The following is a 6,539-nucleotide window of genomic DNA, read 5'->3' as shown; positions in this document are numbered from 1 at the left end:
CCAAAATTGGTGTCTATATCCAGACCGCTCCCCTGAACTCAGACCGTCCATTCCTTGCTGTGGGACATTCCCACTTAGGAGTTACCTGGGCATCTCAGACTCAGCCAGCCAAGCCCTGACCTTGCCTCACCCCCGCCTCTCCTACAGCTTTCCCCACAACAGGTCAGTGGAGAGCCCGTCCTTCTGGTTGTTCTGGCTAAAAGTCCTGGAGTCGTACAGCCTGATTCCCTCTTTCTCACCCCCAGACTACCCCCAAGTTCACCTCATTGGTGCTTCTTTTCCAGACAATTCTGGGTCTGATGGACAAATATCACTTCATGTCTAGCCGTGGCTGCTACTCTTGCTACTTCTGCCCCACCTCCATCTATTTCTCAATCCAAACAGCCAGAGCGATTCTTTTCAAATCCAAGTCACACCACACCATTCCTTTTCCACAAGGCCCTCAGTGGCTCCCTCTTTGCGTAGATGGAGTAAAGGTCAATATCCTTACTGTGACCCACAGGGGCTGCCAACACCAGCAGCTGGAGGTGAAAACACACACTTTGGTCCCAGGATAGTGGTTCCCAAGCCTAACCAGGCCCCCGGATCACCTGCAGTGATCATTCCAGACATGACGCTGGGGACCAGTCCCAAACCTGCATATCCATGAGAAGTTCCTTGATGGGGATATTCTGCTGGTATCAGGGCCAGGGCTAAAGTGAGGCACCTAGGGCGTAAATTTTCAGGAAAGAGTCACTCTGAGGTGCTAATTCAATACCGTCATGGATTTGAAAACGAGCACCTCTTTAAATTCCTGTGGCCCCCAGCACCTCACTAGCCTCACCCTCGCCCCAGCCCTGGGTGGTAAGCTTCCTGTTTTTATTTATCTGCTTTCATGCATACTAAGTCGCTTCAGTTGTGTCTGACTCTGCAATCCTAAGGACCATAGCCCTCCAGACTCCTCTCTCCATGGGATTCTCCAGGCAGGAATACTGGAGTGGGCTGCCATGCCCTCCTCAGGGGATCTTCCTGACCCAGGGATCAAACCTGCATCTCTTATGTCTCCTGCAGTTTAGAGGAGAAAACAAGTGGGTTCTTTACCTCTAGTACCACCTGAATCCCAGAGACGCCCTTTCAACTTCCTGCACCCTCCATCCTAACCTAAAGCAAGGACTCAAACTGCAGACCAGCCCTGCAATTGGATTCACTTTGGATCAGCCATATGCTGTTGGGAGGAAGAGGATCGTTCAGTGGTGGCTGTGTGGGTGTTTCAGGGGACCTCACTACCCTTGTGATGGTAGAGGTTAGACCCCAAGTTTTCATCCACTCATGTTACTGACTGGTTGACAGGAGAAGAAGGGAGGGAAAAATCAGCCAGCTCGGAGGACCGATTTAGTCTTGTAAAATACACCGGAAGAGCAGAGCATGGGAGTGATCAGCTCCCCATGGTTTGTGGTTGTAAAGATGTCTGCTTGCTAACATGCCCAGAGAGGTTACTCTGCAGCTACTCTGCAGGATAAATAATAAGATGGTTTCTTGTATCTTACAGGCTGTGGCGGGAGGAGGAGAGGATGGAATTCTGAAGGAGATGAAAAACATAGTCTGAAAAAGTGAATTTCAGCTTCTTTTGGTTTTTCACATCTTATTTGAGGGACCTTATTGGTGCTAGTGGTAAAGAATCTGCCTGCCAATGCAGGAGACACAAGAGATGTGGGTTGGATTCCCAGGTTAGGAAGATCCCGTGGAGTAGGAAATGGCAACCCATGCTGGTATTCTTGCCTGGAAAATTTAATGGACAGAGGAGCCTGGCGGGCTACCATCCATTGAGCCACAAAGAGTCAGACACGACTGAGCAGCTGAACACACACACACCAGGAGGACCCTCACGCCCTTCCATTTTCCAGTATTTTATTAAAGAAATGCTACAATTCATCAGAAGTCTGCCTGGAGCAGGAGACCGGCAGTTTTCATGATTTGGGAGGTGAGATGGTTCGTCTTCATCAGCCAGATATTTAATTAAACGCTAACCTGGGTGTTTCTGGAAAGTGGATGTGGTTCACATCTATGCTCAGATGACCGCAAATACAGGAGATAATTGCCCTCAGTAAGGCCAGGGGTTGCTCATCCAATCAGCAGGAGGCCTGAAGAACAAACACTGAGGTTTCCTTAAGAGGAAGAAATTTCTTCTCAGGACTGTGACAGCAACTCCTGCCTGCGTTTCTGGCCTGCCAGCCCTGTGAAACTCAAACTTACTAGCCCCCGTGATCACATGCTCTAACTTCTTAAAATAAATCTCTTCATATACTTGGTTTTATTTCCTTGGAGAACCCTGGCTGATACCGGATGCCTTTACATTCCCCCCCCCTTTTTTTTTGGCTTTAAATAGATGAAAGGCAAGCATCTGAAAGCCAAGTGACTTCAACAGCACATGCATGAACCTCACACACTATGAGGTTGGAAAAAGAAGCCTGTGGGCCAGAGAGGAGCTGGAAAACAGGGACACTAGTCTTTATTATTTTTTTTAGCTTTATTTAATGTGCAGAGGGGTGCAGCCACTTCATCTGTTGAGGCCCTGCTGTCAGCTCTGTCTTCTGTTCTCTGACTTCCACCTCATCCTGGTCCTCAAATGTTACCTGACTCAGTCTCTGCAGACTCCTCTTTCCTCTGGCCTGGATTATTGAGATGGCTTCTTCCTACTCGTCTTTTTTTTTTTTGCCACGTTGTTACTCTTTCTCGAGGAGAAGGCAATGACACCCCACTCCAGTACTCTTGCCTGGAAAATCCCATGGACGGAGGAGCCTGGTTCTACAGTCCCTGGGGTCGCTGTGAGTTGGACACGACTGAGCGGCTTCGCTTTCACTTTTCACTTTCATCATTGGAGAAGGAAATGGCAACCCACTCCAGTGTTCCTGCCTGGAGAATCCCAGGGACAGGGGAGCCTGGTGGGCTGCCGTCTATGGGGTCGCACAGAGTCCGACACGACTGAAGCGACTTAGCAGCAACACTCTTTCTCTAAACTTCTCCACTCCTTGGTTTAGGCTCCCACGGTCTTTTCTTTGCACCTTCTCTCTGTTTCTCTCCACCTGCCCCAGAAACATCCACTGAACACCCATTTGCTGGATGACCTTGTCACTCAAATAGTTTGAACCACCTCCTAAATCGTGATGCTTCTGAAGCCTTGTCTCCATCCTAGAACTCTCCCCACTTCTTCAGAATCATCCAACCAACTGCACACTGAATCTCAGACTTGACATATTTACAGTAGACCCATCATTCCCAACCCTGTCCCCCTGAATCTCAGACTTGACGTATTTGCAGTAGACCCATCATTCCCAGCCCTGTGCTCTTGATCACGGCTGGCAGAGTTTCCATCCAGAGCTGGCACCTCCGCTAACAACAAGTCAGTCATTCTTGTTCACACCCGATTTCCTTAAGAGCAATGTAAATGCTTTGACTTTATTGAAGTGATGTAGTTAGATTCCTCTGAGACACGATCATTATTCTTGGCACATGATTTCTGTAATGGGATAAGTGGCTGTCTCTGCCCCTAGATAACACCTGAAAGAAGTAATATGTGCACCCGCATTTTTAATCAAACTGGAAAATAATAACCAGGGGCAGTCTAGAGGCACAGTGAATGTGCTAGCGGTGCTTCTGGTAAGTTCATGGTGGCGGGCAGTTGGACTGCATCCACGTGAGTCAATGACAGGGCAAGATGAGTGGAGACAGACTCCACTGGCAGTGCAGTGATTAAGAATCTGTCGGCCGGTGCAGGGGACCCGGGTTCAATCCCTAGTCTGGGAAGATTCCACGTGCTCTGGGGTAACTAAGCCCGTGTGCCACAACCACTGGGCACAAGCTCTAGAGCCCGAGCTTCACAACGGAGAAGGCACTGCATTGAGAAGCCTGAGCAACGCAACGAAGAGGAGCCCCTGCTCGCCGCCACTGGAGACAGTCCACGCAAACCCTGAAGATCCAGCACAGCCAAAAACGAATGAATGAATGGATTAAAAAAGAAGACCGGTGGAGAACAGAACTCAGAGGGGCTTCAGGCCTTCAAAGGACATGACCTTTGTCCTAATTACAGTGGAAAACCATTGGACGGTTCTGGAAGGATTGCGAGATGATCAGACTGGAGTTTTTTAGACAATCTGAACTTCGCATGGGACAGGTGTGGATGTGGCCAGAATGGAGCCCAGACTCCAGGCTCTAATTCAGTCGGTCTTGGTAGGCAGAAGGCATTGGGGAGATGTAAAATTCCTCATGTAATGCGGTTTGGAGCCAGGCTTCTCGAGGTGAAACCACAGAAGCATGACCTCCCCCAGCCTAAGACTGCATCCCCAGAGTTGCTCACTCCCGCGCCAGTCCAGGCCCAGCCTTCAGCACCAGGTTAGAGCTCCAGCAGATTCTGCTCCAAGACGTTGAAAGAGGCCCTTCAGCTACACTATGTCTACAGAGGGAAGCATCACCGTGTGGATGGCCTTTTATAACTGCAACCTGGATGGTTTTCCTTTTAGTTTATTTCAACCTCAGTGAAGTGACTCAGCCACTCAAGAATGGGTTTATCAAGGTGTCTGGCTCCAATGGATCACTCTGCACCACACCCCCACCACCCCAAATTCTATCCCTGTTTAAGTCCAGGTCCAAGTTGAATATTAGAATGATAATTCAAAGCAAACAAAATCGTTTACGTCATAGATAGCCACATTGAAGATCCAGAAGAAAGATAATGTGAAATTCTCTTCTTCATTGGGTACAATTTTTAATGAAAGTGATCAGTCGTTGAGAGACCTGGGTTATCAGAAACATGCCTTCAGTAAGCTTCTGAGTAAGGTCTTGGCTATTGCAGAGACGTGCCACATACAAGGAACACAGCATGTAAAGACAAGTCTGACTCAGTGGATTTGTGAGCGACTGGCCGTGTTATTTGTTTCTACAATGAAATCTGTATGCCTGGCCCTGGGCCATCGGCAGCCTCCTAGACCACATGCCAGCCCAGCTTCTTTAGGAAGTTTTTCCTGTGAACAGCAATTTGGATGAAGACCTAGATGAGTATGTTCAAAACTAACTCCTTGGATTGAGTTATTGGGGGGATTGATCTGAGGATGAAAGGACCAGAGCAACTGTGATGTGACTGAGCCTTTGCTGTCTGTTGTCCAGGAGGACTGGGTGCCTGGTGACCAACACCATCAGTGTTGACACTCACCTCAGTTCAATCTCCAGTGTTGTGGGGAGGATTCAACGGGGGGCTACCCTTCAGATGGGATCCCATTCCCTTCTCCAAGCTTGGAGGACCAGCAGGAGCTACTTTACCAATGAAATCACCTACAGTTGCCGGAGAATTGTTTGCCTTGAACAGAAACTATTTCATTGAACTGGACGGTGACAATGGCACAAATATCTGGGAAGGAGAAAATTTAGAAATACCACGTCCGATTTGGATGGTGGAGGCCAACTCTTCTTCATCCCTCGCTCTCAAGTTGGACACATATTTGGAAAAAGGCGACCATATGGTTCTTCTGAAGGTCAGGATATCATGACGTGCATGAGGAGACTGGTTCATGTTTCGCTGGATGAATATGAGAAGCAGTACTTTTCCATAAGACCTGACCTGGGGTCCAAAAGCTTTGGAAGTATCAATAAGCATGTTGAATTGAGGAGGAAGTTGGGTTGTAAATCACTTCAGTTATATTTGGATAATGTTTATCAAGAGATGCATATATCTGAGCCCCATGCCAAACCCTTGCAACCCAATTTTATCAATAGAAGGCAGAACCCCCCAAAGCTGTTCAATGGGAGAACCTCTATCACCTCCAGATGAGTGTCTGGTGACCCAGGGCTGCCTAAGTCAGGAAGAAGGCCTAGGAGTGCTTAAGGGGTGTGGCTACGGTGACCCAAGTCTGATCTGAATTTATAATGAAGAGCATGGATTGGTTTTAAATAATCTCCCTTGGCTGGATATGTCAGAAACACGTTCATCAGGAGGCTCATGAAGTGTCATGGGTCAGGAGGGGCCCAGCAGTTGACTTTGGGAAGAATAATTGGCTGTGCCAGGAGTCAGTTGGATAGTGCCTGAGAGTGGCTGATCTCCTGAGTCACAAAGGCTGTGTTGCTGTGTTGGCATCTCCTGACAATGGTGGCATTTGGAGGGTTAAAGTGGACACTGTGGCTGGAATGGTGATTCATCACACCTGTCCTCCTTGGACAGAGGTGCCTGAGAAGATCAGTGGAGGCAAGACAGCAGCTACACCGGGGACTGGAGCACAGAGGGGCCACCAGGAGCTGAAGAAGTAGGCTTCACCACGACGTTAGTCACTTCTGAGCTGCTGTTAAGGAACTTTTTTGCTTATGACAGAAAACCAGAATACAATTTCAACTCGATAAAGAGTCAAGTTTGTAGAGAAGGACAAAACCCAGGAAATTGACATGCTTATTCAAATCTATTTATGCTTCTTTATTTAAATCCATTTTAATAATGGAAGGGCATTTATCTGATCAGAAATTGTTATGATTTCCTTTCTTAGAAGACTTCATAGGAGACATTTTTTCACTTCTATTAT

The 6,539-nt window shown here is 47.9% G+C and overlaps 1 pseudogene; it reads left to right on the top strand.

Moving 5' to 3' along the window:
* Positions 1-761: 761 nt before the first annotated feature.
* On the top strand, positions 762-6,273 carry LOC109579034 (polypeptide N-acetylgalactosaminyltransferase 11 pseudogene; annotated as a pseudogene).
* The last annotated feature ends 266 nt before the right edge of the window (positions 6,274-6,539 follow it).

Source organism: Bos indicus, chromosome 26 (assembly GCF_029378745.1).
Source record: "Bos indicus isolate NIAB-ARS_2022 breed Sahiwal x Tharparkar chromosome 26, NIAB-ARS_B.indTharparkar_mat_pri_1.0, whole genome shotgun sequence".
In the NCBI taxonomy this organism is placed as follows: domain Eukaryota; kingdom Metazoa; phylum Chordata; class Mammalia; order Artiodactyla; family Bovidae; genus Bos; species Bos indicus.
Note: the sequence above shows the minus strand (reverse complement) of the source record. Positions and strands in the feature narration are given on the sequence as shown.